General features: G+C 35.9%; 1 protein-coding gene across 1 annotated transcript in view; it reads right to left on the bottom strand.

Annotated features, from left to right (window-relative positions):
• GUCY1A2 (guanylate cyclase 1 soluble subunit alpha 2) overlaps positions 1 to 13020 on the bottom strand; it is a 132001-nt gene that overhangs the window by 16537 nt on the left and 102444 nt on the right. The gene's annotated exons all lie outside the window — the stretch shown is intronic.

Below are 13020 nucleotides of genomic sequence, written 5' to 3'. Positions count from 1 at the left end.
GAAGAGGAAGAGGAAGAGGAAGAGGAGAGGAGAGGAGAGGAGAGGAGAGGAGAGGAGAGGAGAGGAGAGGAGAGGAGAGGAAAAAATGTCGCTATTCTAGTGACAATTCTGCTGTAACTGTACAAAGATTTCACTGGTCTAGAAAACACAGAGTCACGATCCAAATTTCTTTCAGGGTGAATAATCAGAAAGAGAAGATTTATTCTGCACATATTTTAACAACCAGTTGTGTTTGCCAAGAAAATCAGTTGCAAATAGGGAAATCTCTTTTGCTTGTTAACATTAAAAAAATCAAAAGCAGATAGCAATATCTTGGGAGTATTCTCTTACTCTTAGCAACTGGACTATTGCAAAACAAGAGGTAATTTGTGCAAGATTAATAACAGCTACTAAAAACGACATAGCAAAGGGTCTAATGGGGATTCAATCAGCGAGACACTAATAAAACTCCGTACTTCACCAARTCCTTTTTCTTACACAGTTCACAGTTATTATTCCACTATGTTTTTGTCTGTCAATCTCTATATTTTTAAGAATACAATAAATACTTGCTCAAATATAAATAAACACATAAATGACTTATTAGCTTACATACCAGAATACAYTGCTGGCAATTAATTGTTAGCTTCTTTTATGTTAAGGCAAATTCCAGCATTTTATAGGTTTGGTAGCCATGGAGTTCCAAAAACATGTAAGGTGCTRTGTTATTTCACTAACTATAGTTCTTCCCATGCATCTAAGATTTTTAACTTGCAGCTAAGCACCTTTTCTATTTTGTTCCTCTTTCTTTAATATATCACAGATGATGGGTATAATGGATATTATATATATTATATTATATTATATTATATTATATTATATTATATTATATTATATTATATTATATTATCCTGAATTCAATGAGATACTACTTAAATCATTTCCACCACATCACAAAACCTTCAGTACTCACAATATTGCTATTAATTACAAATTAGTATTAAAAAAAAAGCTGTGGACAAATAGTGCTTTCACTTGACTTCCTATCAAATTTTTAGTACTATTTGGAAGACAACTACAGAGATCCTTCATACAGTCTCCTGGGCCATGACAGGTTCACAAACTTGATTTAGCTGCAAACAACGTCTGTTCAGATCCATCACGTCTACAGTATTTTGGTGATATTAGGGGGGGAAGTAGATTTACTGATATTATGGAAAAAGTAGATTTACTGCTTTTGTCACAACATACATTTTAATTCTGTTGTTAATTTCCAAATAAAAGTGGTCCAGCAGTAGCAGTGCTTTCTGTGTTACTGAGGTAATGATGCACATGATGAAGAACAGAGTTAGCCTTGTTCACACAAGTATGCTGTCAGCTTTTAGTCAGTAAAAAGGCATTTTTTACAATGTCTTGTTTTTGTGAGAGAAGGATTATTTATTTTGTATGCAAATTTAAGAACTAAGTTGCTACCTACAGTTACACTGCTGCCTTGCACACTTACTAAATGATCCCCAAAAATATMATTTAAGGCAGCCAATCCTGGGGTACATTCAACCACATGTGAAGGACAGATTGAAACTGTAAGAAACAGCACTAGCTTTGTTTTACTTTTGAAAAGGTGACATGAGTATACATTAGATTGTAAAGAAGACCTTGTATTATTTTGCAATACTTTCAATGAATCCTTTTTTTTTTTCTTTTCCCTAAAGTGCTTCCTTATACATGTCCACAGAGCTATTTATTTTTTTCCTTTTGGTTTCTTTTTTTTTTTTTTCCCCAAGATTTTCAAATTCTCAGATCCTATTCACACAGAAAGTGCTTTCAAGATCTCTTTTTTTGTGGCTGTTTCCCTGAACAAGAAACTGGGGAAATGCCCTTTGTGGCTATGGGTTTTCTGTACATGACAAAGGAAACCAGCCAGAGACCATAAAATGTCAAAATGACAGATGTGGTGAAAAAAATAAAAGAAGATAGCTCTTGATATCAAATATTTTCCTTTGCCAGGTGATTGAATTTAAAGCTTTACCAACTTCCATGAAAATACTGAAGTAGGGAGCAAAGATAAATTTCTACAGGAAAGAAGGGAACTTTCCTATCTACAGAATCACAGAATCACAGAATATTCAAGGTTGGAAGGGACCTCTTGAGATCATCTAGTCCCTCATGCAGGGTCACCTAGAGCATGCGGCACAGGGTGGCATCCAGGCGGGTTTTGAAGACCTCCAGAGAAGGAGACTCCACAACCTCCCTGGGCAGCCTGTTCCACTGCTCTGTCACCCTAACAGTAAAGAAGTTCCTYCTCACCTGGAGACGAAACTTCCTGTGCTCCAGCTTRTGSCCATTTCCCCTTGTCCTGTCGCTGGCCACCAATGAAAAGAGCTTGTCCCTTTCTTCCCTRCATTCTCCCTTCATGAACTTATACACGTTGATCATATCCCCTCTCAGCCTTCTCTTCTCCAGAGAAAACAGGCCCAACTCACTCAGTCTCTCCTCATACGAGAGATGTTCCATTCCCTTAATCATCTTAGTTGCTCTTCTCTGGACCCTCTCGAGAAGCTCCACGTCCCTCTTATACTGGGGAGCCCAGAACTGCACACAGTACTCCAGGTGCGGCCTCACCAGAGCTATTTATGGCAGTATCAGTGTGTCCAAAGAGACASAGAGAGAAAACTCCTTGATTTGGTTGAGTATGTAGCATTTAGTGTTTTACCTTTTTTGATCTGTATAGAGGCTTGTCCACCTAACTTTTGGTGCCAATTTCAAATGCTTTTGCTGAATTTTTTTGCTAATTTTGCTAAATTAGATAATTTAGATCAACTGTACTTTCCAAGAATAGCACTGCCAATTACCACGACTAGTAATTAGCCCGAATGTAGTAGATTTGATAGTACATTTGTACTACATTTATGCTAAATTTGTAGTACATTCAATTTCCTTATAAGCCAGGATMCTAGTATAAGAAGGTAGATTATTTTGACAAACACAGGTAAACCTATACAGAGCTACTAATGAGAGCATTAGAAACTGAAACTATTGCTAGGTGCTGAGATTTAAGAAATCATGGAAGTTACTGTAAGCTTTGCTATTAAACCATACAGATAAATTCCTGATACAAGTAAAAAATACACCAAATTGTTCCAAAAGATTCTTTACCTGCCTCATTATTCTGTTCTCTACAACAAAAAGCCTGTATCACTGATGCTATCTCCATGAAGTATTCCTGAGTGTGTCATCTCATATCAATAACCACCATATTATTGGTCATATTTTGCTTTTTAGTGAACTATGTTTTTCATAACAAAGTGTTATCAGGATTTTAGTTCATCTCCAAAAGACTATTCTGGGTTTCCCTGCATTAAGATGAAAAGTGTTGTATAATAATTTAAGGGATTTTTTTTTTGTTACAATGGAAGAAAATTTGTAATCAAATTATTACATTTATTTGGGYAATAATAATAGATTTACTTGGGGTATCACCCTCATGCTAACTTTGAAGCAAAAGAAAATCTGTCAGAGAATTTATCTGAGAGTAATAATCATAGTTGCATATGCATGCATATAGTTATAGTTCTGAAGCCATATTGTATGTACAGCCCTTAGGGGTGCCTTCCCAAAACTGTAACCATTTAAGATGATTAATAACACATGAAAGGAAGATAAGGCTGCAAAACAAGGACGCATTATTATCATAGTTATAATTACATACCTATGTGCATTATATATGTCATACATATATATTTTAGATCATAATTTTATTATACGTTTATACTTAGAATAAGCATTTTTAATAAAATATACACTCTTTGTTTKTGCTGACTATTCCTTTATCTGCTTTTAACTATTTGGCTAATGATAAAAGGAGAGCATATAAATGAATCCAAGGAACTGGATATTTTAGAGGCAYTGTGCATATATCTGGTAAGACAGCTCTTTGGAAACTATCACAGAGAAGACAGCTGTGAAAAGTCAAAAAATACCAGACTGTCACAGTTAGGGAACAGTGAATGGCGAAAGGCAGAAGACATTTCTAGGGCAGAAAATTTGAGGGGACAATGGGAAAAGAAACATGACCAGGTGTGAAAAGGAGCAAGAGACTCTAAAAGAGCTTTTAGACAAAGAGGAGAAACTTGAACTTAGCTGCAATGGAACAATTTACTGTGGAGAACGATAGGGAGAAGAAAGATAAATTTGATCTTTGCAGCTGTGGTAAAAGTGAGGAGGAGAAAATTGATGTGAGTGTCAGCTTGGTAAAAGAAAATAAGCCCGCTATGATGAAGATGAAAAGAGAATAGGACTCTAGCTAGGTGGATAAAAAGGATTCCAAAATTATTTCAGGAAGAGTAGCATTACTTGGATATAGCTAAGGTAAAGGAAAAGGTAAGGTAAGGCTACCTTATCCCAAAGTGACCATAAAGCTAGTGGTTGGGCCAATAATGACCAAAAGAGATTTGAAGGAGATCTTAAGGAAGCTATAGTCATTCTTTGACATAATTCAACAAGCAGGTATGTCATAAGTGGAGTCAACAAGAACTGATAAAAAAGACTGGACTGAGAGAGAAGAGTCAAGAACAAACAGGAACTAGAATGATTAAGATCAAAATGTTTTGCTTTTTTGAATTAAGTGAATGGCAATGTCTGCTAATGTTTTTATTCTTAGGTACTGAATCTTAGAAGAGTCACCACCTACATCTCCTCATTGCCAAAGCATGATTTTTAGGTTTTTTAATTGTAAAAGTGCTAATTTTTTATCCTGTTTTGCATTTCCATCATTTCTCCAAAACCCAGTGCCTTGTTAGGCACCATACTGAAAACAGAAATTTTCATTTCTAATACAATCTATTGCAAGAGAGTTGAAAGTAAACGCTCTACTGAAAACTCACAGCACAGCTGCATTTAAGGGGCACAGATATTTTACAAAAAGTAAATTAATGCAGTTGTATGCATGAAATAAATTTCACCGTTACTAATTGATTACTTAATAGCTTCCTCTGTTAATCAGTACTTTCAAAACAGGCACAGTTCTGTCCAAAAAGCTTTACTTTATGTTCAAAGCTCATGAGAGTCTTTCTTGAAATCCTGTTGAAAAATGCATTCTCTCTTCCCTCTCATTTCTCCATACCAGCACAGAAGACTTTTTTTTACATTAAATACAAATGGAAAGACACAGAAACTTTGCCAATCCTGCTCTACAATCTGAGAAACATCGAAAACACTATATAGAAACTCCTCAAGTCTAAAATTTTAACCAAATCATGGTCATTGATACTCTTTGTATTACTGATAATCAAAAGAACATATTAAAATCCCCATTAGCTTTTAGTCAATATTGAGACATTATATYATTATACTAAAAATTTCTTTCTCTTTTGCCCAAATCACATCTACTATTAGGGCTTAAACAATGATGACTTCTAAAAGAGCTAATTATTTTTAAATTATTCTTCAAGCTCCTTAAGTGCATGGTACTGTACAAAAGTAACTGCTACAAGGTCTAAAAATATATTTCAAAATTAACAAACCTGCACAATAATTCAGAAGAGAAAGGAAACATCAGGGAAAATTGGATATCTTTCATGACAGGCGAAGTCATGAAGAACATGAGGAGGTGAAATTGCAGAAGAAATTTTCAGGTGAAAAGAAAATGCTCCCTGGTGACTGTATTTAAATTCAGGATAGGAAAATGAAAAGTCTGTGAGTATCTCTTTTTGTCTGCTAGTAAAGAGTAATATACTGCACCATATAAACAGCCTTTCTGGTTCAAACCAAAGGTAGATGTAACCTGTCTTCTGATAAGCACAGGGCTTTCGTGATGATCATTTCCAGAATTCTCTCTCAGCAACCAGCTGAGAATGTTTAGTTCAGGAATTCCCTGAATCCCACAAAACCTGTTTTGTAAAGAAAGACTTTTTGTAAAGACTTTTTGTAAAGAAAGTTCCTTATCAAATATAGGCTATTTTTCCAATCCTATATTTTATAGAAGTGGAAGTGGCTACAATTGGCAGTACATGTACACACTCCTCCCACTACACATAGAGAGAAAAGGACCTTAATAAACAGTTCTAACACTCTGAAAAGCATATTCTTATACTAGAAAAAAGAAATCTCAGATTGACTCACAGGTTAGCTACATTCAGAAGGACTCTAAATTCAGTATCACAAAACCACTTGCCTTACATAGACCCTGAACTGAAGAATCAAGGGCAGACTGAGAAGTAGGTGACACAGTTTCTGAAGCAAGAGCAAGCAGAAGTAATCCATCAGCCAGCCAGCCCGGAGGATTTTGGGCTCGCATAGTGTGACGAACTGGCAACTGTTCCTCACTTCGTGCTGAGCTTGTAGCAGAACTCGTGGCTGATCTGAGGCAGTCCCTAKGTGGAAGTATTTCCAGACACATGGAGGTCCCAAGACATCAAAGCATTTAAGGAAGTGTTCTACTGAACCAGGACTTTAGACATTAACTTAGATCACTWATCTGCATAATTGCGGGCTACTATTCCTTAGAGGAATAAAGGACACTCTCTTTGCTGTTCTAACTTACCGAGTGACAATCTGTGTCTCTGTAAGGACCATCTCCAGTTCAGTCTTGCAGCAGTCCCATTCAGGAAGGACAAAGTCATGTATCGTCATGTATTAGCCCCAAAGTGTTCTCAGCTCCTTTCAAACAGATGGTGCCAAGACTTTACATTCTCTAATATTTGTAGCAACTTCTAGAGCAATACTATCTCTGAATCACAACAAACTGCTTTTTTTACACAGGAACATTTATTTGTACAATATATTAGCACAAAATAGATTCTACCAAGCTCAGACCTCTAAAAATCAAGGCCAAATACCAATGAGTCAAATGTGTCTTTTTGCTCCTTCGAAGAACTGCAGGTTGACAGAACTGACAGTTGTGCCCTGACATATGCTTTTGTGTGGGGGTTATCTGTATTCTTAGATGGATTTATAAATATCACAGTTTCTTTCTGGAAAGGGACATATGACAGCACAGCTCACTACAAAATTGTTGCCAAGAAACAGACCTGCTCAGAGAAAAAAATAGATAATTTTAAATTTCACAAGGTGTTTTATGGAACTAAACTACAGAGTATATTTCCTGCATATTTAATTCCTTGAGATCAATAAATACATTTTCAATAGTAAGTTRTTGGGTAAGCCAATGTGATTTGTGTCAAACACATACAATTATTATAGTACATTGTACCCCAGCACGTTACACATRCATATCCCTAGGCTATGGTTCTGAAGTCTGTCTCACGGTCATATCTACTGAATGTGGACCAAGGAGCTAAGAAGCATTTCTATATAAAGAAGCACCAGATAAGAAGGGTGAATAAGGTAAAATAATTATTCAGCTGACAGACAGGGTTAGCTTGTTTATCTCTTCCCATTACATTCTTCAGTTATGATCTAAGTTAGCCCTGCTTTGAGTGGTGGTGACCACTTCGGTGGTCAGATGACCTCCATAGACTCCTTATAATCTAACTTATTTTGTGATTCTATATTTCAGGCCCTGTGATGAAAAAAATGTGCCACTGTAAGTCTTCATCAGTATAGAGAAAAGCATAGCTAGATGAAGTAAAAAACAATAGCTATTAAACTCATTACAAAGATTCASACAATTTTAGGGGTCATTTTAGCTGGAGCACCAAATGAAAACATATTGGGTCAGGCTTTTTTTTTGGCTTTCTAAGCCAAATTCTTTCATGATGTACTCTAAGCTTAGTAAGGTTTTGCCCAAGGTCTAGGTTAAAAGAGGATGTGGGTCACCAATAAGAAGACATACCACTTCAAGTGCTTGGCTGTTCTCACACTACRAAGAAAAACAACAACCTTATTCACATTAATGAGAATTTCTAGGGTAGCTAAGCAGAAGAATAAATTCCATCTTCTAAGATTCCAAAGAAAAGGTATTAATGACAATGTKCTTCTTCATAAGCTGCTTCCCCTTCACTAATAAGACATTGCATTGCATTGCTGATACAGCATTTAATCAAAAACATTTTTTTTTTCTTTGAATAGTAATTTTCACAGCAGGAACTTAATTATTATGTGAATCTGTGTGTTCAGGCACTTAAAAAATAGCTAAACATTCAAGCAAGCCTGCAGAGCAGTGGAGGATTTTTCCCAGCCTCCTCTCTACTAACACCCCCMAAAAATAAAAATCTTAATAAAGTTGTTTGATCTTTAGTGTAGGAGGACATCTTTGTCTCACAATGCCATCATACATATGACATACACTGAATGGATTGGATGATATTTTAGCAAGGATAAATGATATGTTCAAAATACTGACATGAACAAAACGATTTTATGTTAAAAAACGATAGGCATTTTCAGAAGGGTGGCCAAATCTGGTACCCCAATAGAGACAAAACTCCTGMAGCTCCATGCAGCCAGGCCCAACCAGCACCAAAGCTGAGGATGCATTCCCAACAGGCACACAAGCATATGTGTATAACACATACCTACAAATATACATGGTTGACCATGTAAGCCAATGCAGACAGGCATGCATAGTATTCACACAAATACAAAAAGCATCAACCGCCTCATCCTGGTCCTCTCTCAGGCTGATCAAGAGGAAGATCCTGTGTAGCATAAATATTCACATATACTATAGGCATCCCTCCAGGAGTCGCTGGTGCTTGGACCTGCAGTTTCCTCAGTTATCAGCACATGGACATGAGTTAGCAGCCCCATTCCAGTTGCTAATACAGAATCTATCACGTAAGATGCATAAAAACATGCACATATTGTGGATCTTTCCAGTAACTAGGCTTAGACATGCAGTCCCATCTAGTCACTGGACCCTTGTTCTTCCTAGGTGCTGCACCTCTAGAAACATGCAGACATCGCTCTCCCGTTGGAGAGTAGGAGAGGAAAGGGAGGGTATGCTCTCCCCTTCTCTGCTCCTGGTGACCCCTCTGTACAACTGTAAGAAGTCCTTGGCAATCCTGAAATGTTCTCCCCTTGCCTCCCATTATGTGTCCATAACTCCAAGCCAGTAACCCCTCTCAATCTGAAAGGCACAAAAATGCCTGTTTATAAGCTATGGAAAATGAAGAGACTAGTCCTTCCATTAGCTCTCAATTTAGCAAGCATTTTACCCAATAAAATACAGATAAATACAGAAATTAGGACAGCATATGCCCTATTTTGTAGGAGACCTATGAAATGTGAAGACAATTGGGTAGGTACTGAAAGTCAGAGAGCAACTGTGAGGAAAGATAAAAAGATAAAGACATCCTAAGCTATACAAAAAAATGCATAATGTTGCCTCAAATGTCTAAAAAATTGCCTGTTCACTTGCTTGCTTATAATGGAAATTGTGTAAGTCATAGATCTGAATAATAAATATACAATTTGACCACAAGCTTGTCCAAGGATTTCTCGCCCTTGATCTCTCACACTCACCAATGTGTCAGAGATCTGGAACATAAATATCTGTATTCAGCGTACACATTCTATAAAAATACACAGTCATAATACAAATTCCTTTTTTTTTTTTTTTTTTTTACTTTGGTAAGTAAAGCATTTTCAAAATAAGAAAATTATTCTACTAGAATATTAATATGCCTAGTAAAGACTTCTGTCCATCTTCACATACTGTGTGAGAAAGACCAAAACAGAAAGACAAAGCAAGTTTAAGCTTCATTCATYCTTGCATGTTCTTTTGAAAATTAGAAGGCAAACTAAACACTGACTTGATTTTTGATGCATTAGCAGATGACAGCATGGCTTATCTACAACTTCATTGTTTGTCACTGCTGCCCAGCCAACCTTTAATGCAACTTATCAGGTGAACTTGCCTGCTGAAGGACACAGAAACCCAGAAACTCTGAATTTTGCTTTACCAGTATTATCATTACTTGCTTTTTTTCTACTGTTGTTTTCTGATTTTGTTTTATTTGGAACCTTTCAAGTGAACTTTTTGCCCCAAAGATATCTCTTGGTTCAACCTTTATAGCTGAGAAATCTAATCTTTTATTTTACACATTTCTCCCCCAAATGCATTTTAGAGCTCTTTCTTAGAGAGAATCCCTTTATTCTCCTGTGCTCTTTTTCAAATCCTAGGTAGTTCTTATACATGTAACTGGCATAACTGAAAGACAGGCATAAAATATACAAATAGTTCTTCCATAAAACGAAGAAACAACTTAAGAACCCCTCTTTCTTAAATAAAGACGGAACATATCTGCTTTTAGAAAACAAAAATATTATGAAATAATAAAAGTAGGAAATAGATACAGATAGAGAGAGTAACTATTATCAACTGAAATAAAGTGTTTTCYTCACAAGAATATGTTAGAAAGTAAACAAGGGGGAAAAAAAGGATGAGTAGAAAGTTCATTGTGAATTTGTTAAAATGAGAGCAAATTTCTGAAACTAATATAGACCTTTTATAATATTCATTCAATAGGTCATCTGCATAGGATGTGCAGCCTAGACTAGTAAACAAATTAGCTACTAGCTACCAATCTTACTAACGCAATAATAGTTCTTTTAAAATCAGTACACAGCAGAAATGACACTGGAAAGCTAAATATAGTTATGATTATGTATATAGAAAAGAAAACAAAATTATTCTTAATATTATTACTTCAAACTCTATCTTTTRGCATTAATAAATTAAGGAGAAACTATTTGAGAGAAAGAAATCATTAGACGTTCCAGAGACTGCATCTGTGGTTTTATGAAGATTAAATCATGCCAGCTTAATCATTTTTATTTGTATTTAACTTGAGCTGAATTAAATGAAAAAATGAAACATTGTATATAAAGTATGCCTGAACCATATCTAGCTTGTACTTGTACCTAGTAAATGAAAATGAATTATGCAGAACTTTATTTAGTCTTTGTTAATGATCTGCTGTAAACACATTTTAACTGATCACATGAACTGAATGCATCTAGAAACATAATCCAAATTAAAAATACACAGTTCAAGGGAGAAAATTATGAAATTTTGTATAAGGTCTCCTGAGTGAAGATCAAAATGAATTTAAGTTAACATGGGGCCTCATTATAAGAAACAGTGACTTTGAGTTATGAATGCCATATTACATTCTTTTCCAGTCTTACTATCAAATTTTAGTTCAATCACACCAGGAATGTTATATTAATACATAGGTGCTGTCAACAAGAGTGGTTTGGAAAAGATCAGTAATATGTTCAGCTCTTTCACAGGATTTGTTTAAGGGGGAAGACTAAGAAACTTTAAATACTCACAGCTTGTCCAACCATTACTCAATAGGTTAATACATTAACAATCTACAAATATCTACAAGGCGTTAAGGACAGACAGGGAGATCAGGCAGAYGGAGACATAACTAGAAATAATAATAGAAATAATAATTAAAGGAAGAATACTTGAACGTACATAGTAATCACATTGAGGGGAAGATGGACAGCATGCATCAATAAATATACATCCTTTCTAACTACAGCATCATCTTATTCTAAAGGACAGCTAATTAGAAAGTGGTGATGCATTTGAGGGTTACAGATGACTGCTGAAAAGTTTGTCGATCTGTCACCCTTAGTAACAAAAGGACTAGGAGAAATAATTTTTTTAAACACTGAAACCACTTAAATAAACATAATTTTGAATTCCAGTTTGAAATTAAGCCTATTTTTCACTTACACTTAGTCCATAAGTTGAAAAAGAAAACTAGAACCAGGATGCAACATTTCAGAAAGACATCCAAAACAGCTTGGAGAATTGCTTTATCTCTGAACAAAGCCATGTAAAACAAAGTTAGTACTCCTACTATGAGCAACAGTTGAAAGTAAAAAAAAAACTAGGAGCTTTTAGGCTCCACCTTTGGCAACTGAAATGAAGATGACAAGAAGGGTGTGAAACCCTGGAAGTCATACGGCCTTCACTGGTCATGAAGCAAGCTGACAGTATTTTTCTTGAAAACTGTTTTTCTGAAAAACATCTTTGGGACCAGTGGACCAAAAATCTACTTTGGCAGAAAATTTCTGATCAGATTAGGCTACGTAAAATTTTTCTGATGACTAGAGACAAAAATGGAGAGAGCAGTAACCACGTTGAACAGATTATATTTACAAAATAAACTTGAGATTTTTAGCATTGTTCTAAAAATAACATGATGCTCTACATCTAATGGCATACTTTTCAGTAATGAGTACACTAGGTTTAGCAAGTGAGCCTTGCCAAAGTGAAGAATTAATATATTTTTTTGACAGTGATCTTCTAGGAAGATGGCAAAGAATGCTGACTGTGGCAATCAATTCTGCTAACGCATCACAAACTTACATTGCATTAGTGATGTTATTTCATCCTTGGTCTGCTCTTCTCCATAGACAATCCAGCTGTAGGTTGATTGTTAATATTCTGCTTCATGGCAATAAGCGTCAAAACAAACCCCTTTATATGAAATCCTGTGCAAATTTTACATTCAATATCCAGGAGAAGAAAGTATCACCTCACTAAAGGACAGCAAGTTCTGGGGTCAAACTAGGGAAGATCTAMAGCAGTTTTGGTTCCAGGAAACAGAGCGGTTTTGAAGCAGATTGTCCCCACTTTATTCTGTTGTTCACTTTGCAAAGTGGTTTTGGTTTGTGTAAACTAGATCCCTTTTAGGAGAAACTAAGCGAGTAGCTCTGCTCAAGACATATACCAAAAGTGAGCCCGTCTCTTCTGGMAATTTCAGGGTCTGTTTCAGTCTTTCAGATCGCACCATGTGGTGAGTCCACTCAGTCTACAGGTCAAAATTAGTCCCACGTGAAAAGCCTAGAATGCACTGAGTGGGGAGGGAAGAGTCACAGCACCAGCTCCTTCATTCCACTCATCCTTTCCTGTTGCACTGAGTTGCTGGATCACGTTCATTACTTATAGAGGCAAGAGATTMGAACTAATTTCCTAATATTCGCCAGACAAACCTGTGATCGTGCATTTAAAAATGTTCTTTCTAAAACTCAGTGAYTGACATTTTACGACAATAAATTCATTACTAAGTACAACGTTACAGCTGAATTATAAACCTTCAGGACTGAAATGTAAAA

Source organism: Nothoprocta perdicaria, unplaced genomic scaffold, assembly GCF_003342845.1.
Source record: "Nothoprocta perdicaria isolate Ctin4 unplaced genomic scaffold, notPer1 scaffold_404, whole genome shotgun sequence".
Taxonomy (NCBI): domain Eukaryota; kingdom Metazoa; phylum Chordata; class Aves; order Tinamiformes; family Tinamidae; genus Nothoprocta; species Nothoprocta perdicaria.
The sequence above is the reverse complement of the archived record's forward strand: the minus strand, read 5'-3'. Positions and strand labels throughout refer to the sequence as shown.